General features: G+C 43.0%; 1 protein-coding gene across 3 annotated transcripts in view; it reads left to right on the forward strand.

Annotated features, from left to right (window-relative positions):
• Positions 1-11274, forward strand: part of Fam214a (family with sequence similarity 214 member A) — a 73790-nt gene that overhangs the window by 23036 nt on the left and 39480 nt on the right. The gene's annotated exons all lie outside the window — the stretch shown is intronic.

The following is an 11274-nucleotide window of genomic DNA, read 5'->3' on the forward strand; positions in this document are numbered from 1 at the left end:
TTAATGATTTCTGAGTGAGACCAAAACTGTCAGGGATTAGCTTTAATGGGTTTGACAGGAAGGGGTGCATACTGCCCAGCCATAATGCACATATGAAAATGAGCCCCAAAATTATGTATGCACTCTCTTAATTATTGAGTCTCTTGATTAGTTTTGAGCAGTTCAGATGAAGACAGTGATGTAATTTCCCAGTAAACCTGTTAAATGTCTACCTAGCAAAGAGAGCAAGAGATTTTAAAGCTAACCCACAAATGTGTACAATAGAATTCTAAGACGAAAGTTGGCCTCCTAAGGATAGTAATTCACACCTGATGAACTGGTTGCAAATATTAAAAAATACTAAACCACACTGATTCGGTTATTGAACAGGGTATAAGGTACAGTTTGAGATCTGAAAATGCTGGCTTAACAACAAGAGTTTTCTGGTGGTGGTGGTGGTTTCTCTGTAGCCCTTGATGGCCTTGAACTTCCTCTATAGACAAGACTGGCCTCGAACACACAGAGATCCATCTGCCCTGCCTCTCAAGTGCTGGGATTAAAGGCATATTCCACCACCATTTTTTTTTTTAAATACAATGAAATTAGAATTTATATAATTGACATAGATGTTGATTCTTTTAAGCTAATTAAAGCAGGGGACTATAATTAGCATATTTCCCAGTTCATGAGCAGTCAGTGCTGAGCTGTAACTAATACAGGTTTTGTTGTGGTTTGGCTTTTGTTTACGGTACCAGGGATCAGTCCCGGGCCTTGTGCATACTGTGCAAGCACCATGCCTGTGAGCTACCTTGTGAGCCATCACATTTTCTTTGATGTAGCTGTGTAAGTCATTCCTTTTTAATTTACTTCGAGACTTATGTCTGAACTTTCTAATCTTTACAAACATTATTCTTTCAAATGGGACTTTTTTTTTATTCTTTTTCAAAAAGTCCTTGTAATTAGAAAGTCATACAAACCAGTATCAGGCATTTTTGATAAGTGAGGAAAAGATGTTTCTTTCCTTTGCAAACAACTCAAAATATGTTCATGTTTTTGTGCCTTTTGTTGCTTATTTTTGACAATACATATAGTATTTGTGTCAGGGTAAAAACTTGCTGGATATGGTGGCACACTCCTATAATCCCAGCACTTGTGAAGCTTCAGCAAGAGGCCAAATTAGAGGCCAGCCTGGGCTACAGAGCCAGACCCTGTGTTTAAAAAAAAAAAAAAAGAAGACAGTGGCCACACAGAGACAGTCTGGTGGTTTTCTCTTTATGAGCTCATTCTCGTCAATTATCCAATCACAGACCCCGAAGCTTAACTTAAAGTGTCTTGCTATCCAGTTTTCTTTGGTTTATTTCATAAGAATTAATGGAACTCTGAGTGCAGGTTGTTTTCATATGCTGTGAAAGATGGGAGAACACAGAGCTGCAGAGAGAACTGAGCACACTCATTCGTCACACGGGCTTTGCTGTATTCAACAGGGATATTCTTGGCAGAGCCTTCCTCTGAGTCCTTGCTTGGCATCTGAAGATTCCTTCTGTAGCAGAGCCCTGAGAATTCCTGTTCGTTGTCAGAATCTCAAGGCGGTGGACCTTAGATACTGGTGGTTAGAGTAGTCTGGCTAGCTGGTTCCACTCTGTGTTTACTATTTAACAGTAGGCATTCCCCTGCTTTCTGTGTCAGAGCCGTAATTGTCTATCTGCCTTTGCACTTTGCTTTATTGAGGCAAACACAGTTCTACTTATCAAGTAAAGTGATGTACAGATTTGCTTGTATGCTTGGAAATCTGTACGCTCCGATATGTTAATCGACCTCACTTACCATTCCTAAATTCTCTTCTCTGTTGTTGGAAGGAGGAGGGTATGGTGGTAGTGCTGGGGCTTATGCCCAGGGCTGTGGACAAACTAGGTAAGCCACTGCCACCAAGTGCCACAAAGCCACTTCCACAGCCAGGCTCCTCAGGACCAGAGTGAGTACCAACCTGGTGGGATTTTTAGTCTCTTAGGTGTCACCACAGATGTTTGCGTCTTCAACCTGAACATGTCGACTTAAAAGCTGCATGATAAACTCAACTCTCACATGCAGAAACTCCTTGTTTATCTGTAGCCTAAATCCAGGAAAAGATCATTTGTTGTAGTCAGCTGGTAGTGCAGGTGGATCTTAATGTTTTCTTTCTTTTTTTGGTCAGCTATTTTCTTCTCTCAATTTCTTCTTCTTCTCCTCCTCCTCCTCCTCCTCCTCCTCCTCCTCCTCCTCCTCTTCCTCCTCCTTCTTCTTCCTTTTTTCTCTTCTCTCTCCCTCTCTCTCTCTCCCTCCCTCCTTCCCTCCTTCCCTCCCTCCCCCCTTTCTCTCTTTCTCTCTCTCCCTCTCACTCCTCCTCCTCCTCTTCCTCCTCCTCCTCCTCTTCCTCCTCCTCCTCCTCTTCCTCCTCCTTCTTCTTCCTTTTTTCTCTTCTCTCTCCCTCTCTCTCTCTCCCTCCCTCCTTCCCTCCTTCCCTCCCTCCCCCCTTTCTCTCTTTCTCTCTCTCCCTCTCACTCCTCTTCCTCCTCTTCCTCCTCCTCCTCCTCTTCCTTCTCCTTCTTCTTTTGAGACAGTATCTCACTTATTTCCAGTCTGGATGAACTGCTGAGCTCATGTGACCATCCTGCCTCAGCCTCCCATAATGGAGACCAGCCTCCAGCCTGGCAGCTCCCACTTTGTTGCTGGGCAGTTTCCCACATCAACTGTGCTGCTACATAGACTTGACACTTAGTAAGAACATATAGAATGTCTTATTTTAGCCTTCAGATGTCACTGTGGAAAGTCACTGACTGGAGATGGGAAAATGTACCTGTTAGTGATGTTAATCAGGTCTGGTTATATAATCCTCTATGCCAAGACTGTTATGAGAGTGGCAGGAGAGGACTGTTCATAGGGAAGCTGGAATATTACCTTCTCGTTCTCATTTGGAGATTCTGAACATCAAAGGAAATAGTGGTGCATACTGGAACATTGAAATTACAAATTACAAGAAGTAGTCAAGAGAGCATATAAAAAAATAACCAGTTAAGCCTTAAATTTTGGTAGGAGTTTCCTGTGTGGCATAAGAGGGAGCTCCTGCATCTGGTTATATGTGCCCCATTCTCTAACTTATATCGCTAAATGCATTAAGATTGGAGTTTGAAGCTGGGGCATGGTGGTACAGGCCTGGAACCTCTGGGGACTAAAGCAGGAGGATTGTGAATTCAACCCCAGCCTGGACCACACATAGTGATACAACAGTGGAAATTATTTGACCTGGCTTCCTGTGGCACTTGGGATGTGAGGTGTGCCAGGCAGCAGCCCTTCTTCTTCTTCAGTGAAGTGATTTCAAGCTGTGTTGGGGTCTTACTGAAAAACTGTGCAGAAATGCCCAGCATATTCAGTGATGTATGACAGACGTGTCCAAATGTGAACATTACATTTTCTCAGTATTAGGTAGATTTCAAGCTTAAGACTTTGCCCAGACTTCACATTTATAGATACATTTCTCAATTTTCTGAGCTGTACCATGCTTCAGAAGAAAATGTGAGGATTGATTCAGAAAAAGGAGGCAGAGGTGAGGACTGTCAGACACAGCAAACAGTGGTCTAGAAAGTGAGGGAAGCCAGGAAGGAAAGGCCTCCTGGTGAGCAGCCTCCTGCTGTGCACACCACCCTGCACACACTGAACTGCCTTGGCCTCTCTGGTAGGCTCTGGGTATTAACTTGTTTTGGCTTCTCTTGGGGTTCTTCAGCAGGAACTTTGCAGGGGCGACCTTGTCATTGCTACCCATGTTAACAAGCAGGGACAGCCAGCTGTCTGGGAGCCAGAAAATGAATATCACAAATAAGATGATTCAGGCTGTCTCAGTGCAGAAATTTCCAGAACAGAAATTGGGGGGCATTTTGAAAGGGTAAATTTTGAAAATTCAAGCTTCCAAGTGAAAATGATCAGAAATGGTCTTTTAAAAAGATCACTTTAATTTACTTTAATTCATACACAAATTTTTAATGGCCACAGTATTTTCACTGCCCTGAGCTATGATCATTTTATTGTGTTATGGGCAAGAGTTAGTCTGAGTCCCAACCTAACTTTTATTTATTTTAATACTAATGTGCGTGTGTGCGTGTGTGCGTGTGTGCGTGTGTGCGTGTGTGTGTGTGTGTGTGTGTGTGTGTGTAAGAAAGAGGGGGTCAAACCCAGGGCCCTGTGTGCGCAAGGCAAATACTCCACCACTGAGCTAACCTAGCCTTAGTGCTCAGACAGTTTGATTCCCATGTAAACCTCTTTTATTCCTCCAACCTACTGAGGAGACCGTGTAGTTACCTGAGAGCTAAGAAGCAAGCAAACTTACAAAGGAAGCTGATGTCTCCCATTAAACCTTTCGCTATCAGTGAGCCCAGTGGTTCTGCTAGGATGCGTCTGTATCCGCCCAGTAATTACTTTGCACGTAATGGGGAAAAAAAAAAAAGAGAGCACAGGAGCCTTTTCAGAAGCTGTGATCCTAGAGTATGGGAAGCTGGGGTAGGAGGAGTGCTACAAGTTCAAAGCAAGCCTGAGATTTGTAGCTAGTACTAGGCCCTCTCAGGCTACTTAGCAAGACCCTGTCACAAAGAACAAAATGAAACAAAATAAGGCATTAGTGGTACACACTTGTTATCTCGGCACCTGCGGTGTGGCGGGAGTGGGACATCTCTGGCTACATAGTGAATTCTGATTCAGCCTGGACTGCATAAGATGCTGTCTCCAACAACCAAAGCAATGCTGAGGACCATGGCTCAGACAGTACTCATTGCCACTTACATAGTGATCTCTGAGCCTTGAGTTCCCAGACCCTGTGTAAAGCTGGGCACAGCGATGCATGTCTGCCACCCTTGGGATATGAGGTAGATTTATGGACTAGCTAGCCTGGTATATGCAGCAGCAAACAACAAAAGAGAAGGGTGAAAGCTGAGAACTGACATCTGAAGTTGACCTCTGACCTCCACATGCATGTGGCATGGTTCTTCCACACTCGCACAAATGCACACACATCCATATATATTGCATATACCATACACACATGCACACAGATACAAAATTCAGGCTTAAAACAGACCGAATAAAGATTTCAGGATATGCATGTGAACAAAACATTGAATTTTGAGCATCTATGTGGTTTTTGGAGTCTCAGAGGAGATGCCGACATGTACCAGAGTATACTTATAAACGACTGCTTTTGCAGGTTTTCCTGCACTGACTCATGCATTCTGGGTTGGCTGTGGCATGGAAAAGAACCAAGCACAGAAAGAGCAGCTTGGAACACAGCTCTGAGCTGCAGGCTGGGACTTCTGGACACCTGGAGGACACTTCCTTTGCCTTTAGACTGCCACATGGACTTGGTAGAAAAGGTCCCGTTCTAGAAATGGAGGCCTACCGTATGAATGTCACCTGCCTCCATCTTTGTCAAAGACAGTCCAGCTGAGCTGCAGTTGCTCTGTGTGGTAGTTAGAAGCATGTCTGTGTCCCATTATCTTTTCTGTTTCTCTGGGCGGTTTAGGTTTCCCACATATAAACACACTCAGTGGAAAATGTGAAGGCTCAGAGCACTGAGGAGTGAAGGGTCACACACACGGTAGAGGCATGGATGTTGAAAGGACAGGGTGTGGTTTTCGGGACCAGTCTGTGTTGTAACCGTATTCCCACGAGGCAAAAAATTCAAGACTAAATTAGGTTAGGCTTAAGGATAATTGTGGAAAGTTATGTGCCAGTTATCAGGGATTAGTAAGGCTGAAACCAAACTGAACAGCACTAGAACAGTAGACAGTCACCTTTTTAGCACACACCATTCCTCTGAGTAAACCTCTTGTTTTCTTCTGTGACAGAGGTCTCTCAACAACTCCCTCTGACTTCTTTCTGTGTGGCCTGTGGAGTGAGAATACCCAGCATCATGGCTGTTTCCACAAAGGACAGTGAAAAGAATAGTACCTTCTACTTGAGGCATTTCCATCTGAAAGTGTGTTTTCTTAATGCTGATGCTTTATGTGGAACACAGAGAAGTGTTTTGAAGTGGGCTTAGTGTAGGGAAGAAGGCAGTGAGCAAGAAATGGTAGGCTCAGTTCAAGCCCAGGCTTTATGGATGAAAGCATAATTCTGTAGCTCAAATTTTAAGGAGGAAAACTGTATCCTTCAGGATACTAGTGGATTTCCTGAGTGACAGCAACTAATTGTAACTCTTACGGGAGATTCCTCTGATGAGTCCATGCCCTTCTGTTTTCCTGTGCTTTGATGTGTGTCCCTGTTAACTCTCACCACATCACAAATGAGACCAATCTTTGCTATTCTCATAGGGTGGCCTCCCTTGGCAGTGGTGATGATGGTTTGCTCCTCCCCCTAGAAGGTAGTGATGGTGGCTTGCTCCTCCCTCTTGGAGGTGGTGATGGTGACTTGTTCTATCTTTGCTTTCTTTAAAAAGAGCTGAATTTCACTGGTTGTTTTGACACCTAAACATTAAGTTCCTCATTTCCACTCCAATCTTCGAGCTAGTTCTTTGGATTGATTGAGTTCAGAGGATTTTGAGCCTTGGTCACCACCAACTCCTTATGTAAACATGCAGTAGACTGTATGGTGTATATCTGCAGTCCTGTAAAAGATCGCCCAGGGTTAGGAACTTCTAGGAACTAGGAAGAGCTCTCTTGTTTGTCCTTCCTTCCTTCCTTCCTTCCTTCCTTCCTTCCTTCCTTCTTTCTTTCTTTCTTTCTTTCTTTCTTTCTTTCTTAAATGGATTTGAATGCCTTTTACTCTATGTTAGAGGCGTCAGGAATGATTACCTAAAGCAGTTTGCTTATTTTAAAATGAATGTTTCTTTTTCCCATTAAAGGGGATTATATTGATAGAATAGAAAATAGGTGGCTATTAAAATATGAAGGCAGTGAGAGTAATAAAAATTATTATTTGGAAAGGCAAATAGGAAACTTTTTATCACTTAAATCAAAAGGAAGATAAAATAAGAAGAAAACAAAGCAAAAACTAACACTGACCATTCAACACCCCGTTTCTGCCAGATATTATGCCCAGATATCGGGAATACTTAGTGATGATCCCAGCCAGCAAGTAGGCTCACCAGATAAAGAGCTTGTGTACAACTCTGAAAACTCAAATTTGTTGTCCAGAACCCATGTAAAGATGGAAGGAGAAAATTAGCTCTATAAGGTAATCCTCTGACACTCACATGTAAAACATACAGTGTGCACAAATATACAATAAGTTCACACACATGCATACACACACACACACATACACTCAAGCTCACTCATACACACAGGCACACCTAGACATATATACACATATATGCACACAGGTGTGCACACTACACACAAGCAAACATAACAAACATACACACGCATACATTCACAGATTATTGGCCTTCTTTTCATGGATTTTGAACTAAAGGTGTGTTTTACTCATGTTGAGTTTAGGAAGAAAAAGTATGCAATGCAGCAAGGACTTCCAAAGCCAGTCCAAGCTGTAGAGGAGGATACAGGCTTCAGCTGAGATAGGGAGACCTAAAGGAGGACTGTGTGTACCAGCTGTAACGGAGACCTTCTTCAGGCAGATCTCACTATATAGCCCAAACTAGCCTCGACTTCCTAAGTGCTGGTCTTACAGGTGACCTCGACAGCACCCAGCCTATAGCATAGTTTTTGATGTTCACAATATGATGAATTTTCCCTTCCAGAGAGAAATTATGTTAGGCAATATGAAGGGAGTGTCTTTCCGCAAGAGCAGCTTTTAAACCCAGCTCGGATCTCCTGTGCATGCTGTGAGGAGCTTAACTTTAGGGCTCCCCAGCAGATATCTTAAGAGGCACTCATAAATGGTGAGATCGAAGCTTCTGTGGTTTCTAGACAGCAATTGAAGTGGTTTTGATCACTGGCTATAGTTACAAGGAACCACTGGTAAGTTCACAAGGCATCTGAAGAAGAGCAGAATGAGGATGCTAAAGGATGGGTGTGCTGTTCTGATGCACAGGAGGATGAATCAGCTTCTGACTACCCTGGCCTCCATAGTGCAGCCCATGAGACCTGCACAAGGGAGTGCTGGAAACGAAAGTGTCAGCAACTGAGGTGACCTAGACAGACATAGTGAAGGAAGATGGGGGTCCGGGTATGGTGGTACACACCTTTGATACCAGCACTTCAGAGGCAGAAGCAGGCATATCTCAGTCCTCTGAAGCCAACCTGGTCTACACAGAGAGTTCCAGAACAGCCAGGGATACACAGATCCTGTCTCAAAACAAAGCACTGAATAAATAGAAGAATAGGCTAAGGTTTGGATTTTTCACCCCATGCCACATTACTGCACCTCAGGCGTCCAGTGCTCCAACTCTCCTGGCAATGGTCATAGGGCACATATAAGAAATTACTAAAAATAGAGCAATCAAACTTTACCTTGTGGATGGCACTGGAGACAAAGATGGAAATGAAGTGTAGATCAATCTTATGTTTCAAGTCACAAAATGCAAAGCAGCTGTGGTTGGGCCCAGGCCTCCACTCACAGCTAGCATCCCTGTGATTATTTTTAGTTTGTTGTGGTAGGGTAGATGTAGGGTCAGCCTGTGCCTGTGGCCAAAATGGTATTAAAAACAACAGATGGGATGGTGGTGCTTATGACTGCAAAGGACTGAAGCTGAAAGAAGCCTGCCCAGTTTCACACACCTTTATTGTCAAAGGAGTAGGCTGAGGGTCAGAGGCTTTGCCCTTCCCTGAGGACCCAGGGCTCCGTGACTGGAGCGTGGCTGGAGGCTCTGGAGCGGCATTCCCAGAGTGCTTTCAGGTTACTGAGCACTTGCGTTTGGCTTCTGATTTTTTGGTTGTTTTGTATTTTTGAGAGATCTATGAATTTCAAGATATGATGCAACTACAAATACTGGCCTAAAGACATGTTATGTAGGGAGAAGGTCAGGTGAGATGTCACACCCCTGTAATCCCCAGTACTTTGAAGATGGAAGCAGGATCAGGAGTACATAGCAAGTTTAAACCCAACCTAGGTGACATGAGACCCTGTAACATAGGGGAAGGAACTAAGTGTGGAAGCAGAATGTGGATATTAATCAGACTGGCACACCTCAAGACATATTTTGAACTAATGAATAGTAAATAATATCTGTTTAATCATAGCTGTGGGCGTTTACCTATAATTCCATTTATGTGTGATTGGCTAGTCTCAAGCCAGTTTAATCTGGTTCTAGGAAATAGTTTATGCTTGACTGCCAGAAGTTGATTATAACGACCACAGTTATCCAATAAAACCTTAATTAAAAGTGTTGCTTTGGTTTTTAATCCCAGAGCTTGATTGTTGTATCTAGCCGAGGATCCCACTTCTGGCCATCACCACTCTAGAGGGACCGTGGGGCAGCTGGAATGGTGTTTGAAGGGAAACACTGGAGAGAGAAAAGTGTGGCTTCTGTTCTTACCAATCTGATAATAAAGCAATACCTTAAAAGAGAAACTGACAAGCTGAAATGTCCCATTGTAAATGATTGATCTGAGGAACAGTGTGTAAACAGATGAATGAGCCCCTCAAGTAAGTGGATGGTTAATAGTTGCGTGGCCTGCCTCCTCAAGTACTTGAATTGCTTGAGGAAGACTGGGCTGCTTCTTCCCAAATGTTGCTGGATTGTATCATTGTCTTTTAGAAAGCTTGTTCCTTTTTAAAGTTTATTCTGTGCATAGGAGTGATTTGCCTGCATTCGTATATCTGTGTACCACACATGTGCCTGGCGCCTGCGTAAGCCAGAAGAGGGCATTGTATCCCAGGAGCTTGAAAGAGTTGTAAATCACCATGTGGGTGCTGTGGTTGAACCTGGGTCCTCTGAAAGAGCAGCCAGTACTTTTAGCCACAGAACCATCTCTCCAGGCCCAGAAAACTCATCCATTCATGCTCCTGACCCAGGGTGCCATTGCTTTGGAATTGGCAGTTTTCTATCTTGTGGAACACAGTTCTCCTGACTTGTCGGTGGGGACCCTGCAATAGCGTTGTGCTGAGGTTTCTGGTGCGTTCAGCCTCAAGTCTTTGTGTGTTTTTACTGAGGGCTGGCCTAATGTCACCAGCAAAGACAGGCCCTCTCAGCATCTGCTCTAAGACACCTTCTCATTTCATAATTATGATGAAAGTGAAAGTTGAAACACTACACTTTTAATCTTCTTTTTGTACTTTTGCTTAGGAAGTGAAATAATACCATCTTTATTGTAGATTCTTAATCCAGAAACTTTGCGTGCTTATTTTATTTTAACCTTTTACATTCTCCTTAATGCTGTTTTCCCCCTTCATTTTGATGACAATCTAGTATAGCCTCAGCTTTCCCAAACTCACTATGAAGCTGAGTCTGACCTTGAACTCCTGGTCTTTCTGTCTGTATCCCAAGTGCTGGGATTATAGGTCTCCGCTACCATGCTTGACATACCTTTAGGCATTATTTTTAAAATCATAAGAAATATGAAACTGTAGTTCTTTTTAACTGAGTGGACTTCATTGTATGTTTTGCTAAATAAGATTCCTTTAAAAATGTCTTTAGCAAAACTTAACATCTGTATTGTTGTAGATTTTGTTGTTGCCTTGGTTAAATATCAATTGTCTGTGACTTCAGAAGCCTTAGAGCTAGATAGGCCTGAGCATGTGTTTGTTTGATTTCAGCCATGTCCCAGCCTGTTAGGCTTTGGTTTAAGACATTACAGAAACGCTGCATAATGTTTGAAACAAAATTAACACAAGACAGCACATCATCAAATAGAAACTGATTCCTTCTCACTTCCTTTTTCTGTTTCTCGGGCTAAATAGTATCAACAGTTTGACGTGTGTGTGTGTGTGTGTGTGTGTGTGTGTGTGTGTGTGTGTGTGTGTATACAACTCCAATCTTTCTAGCCACTTTTTAGCCACATAAACTCACGTTAATTTGTGTGCCTTGGGACTCCAAAAATAGGACCATACTGAATGTACTCCGTATACCCGTAGAGACCGGTTCTAACCATAGCATGGTTTTCTGATGTAGGAAGGTACTAGGATTGACTTGTTTTTGAAGTAGTCTTGTCATCAACGTTTTAGGGAAAGGAACCAGGGCCCTGTGCTTGCTGGACACATGCTGTATGACTGAGCCACACTGCCAGCCTTGCTTATTTGACTGCATATTGTAGGAAATAGATGCATCATCACCTAGGTACTTCAGTTAGAGTTGGGGTGCTATGTTGATTTTATGTATATGTATACGTATATGTATATGTATATGTATATGTATATGTATATGTATATGTATAT

This window comes from Grammomys surdaster, unplaced genomic scaffold (assembly GCF_004785775.1).
Source record: "Grammomys surdaster isolate TR1022 unplaced genomic scaffold, NIH_TR_1.0 231, whole genome shotgun sequence".
Lineage (NCBI taxonomy): Eukaryota > Metazoa > Chordata > Mammalia > Rodentia > Muridae > Grammomys > Grammomys surdaster.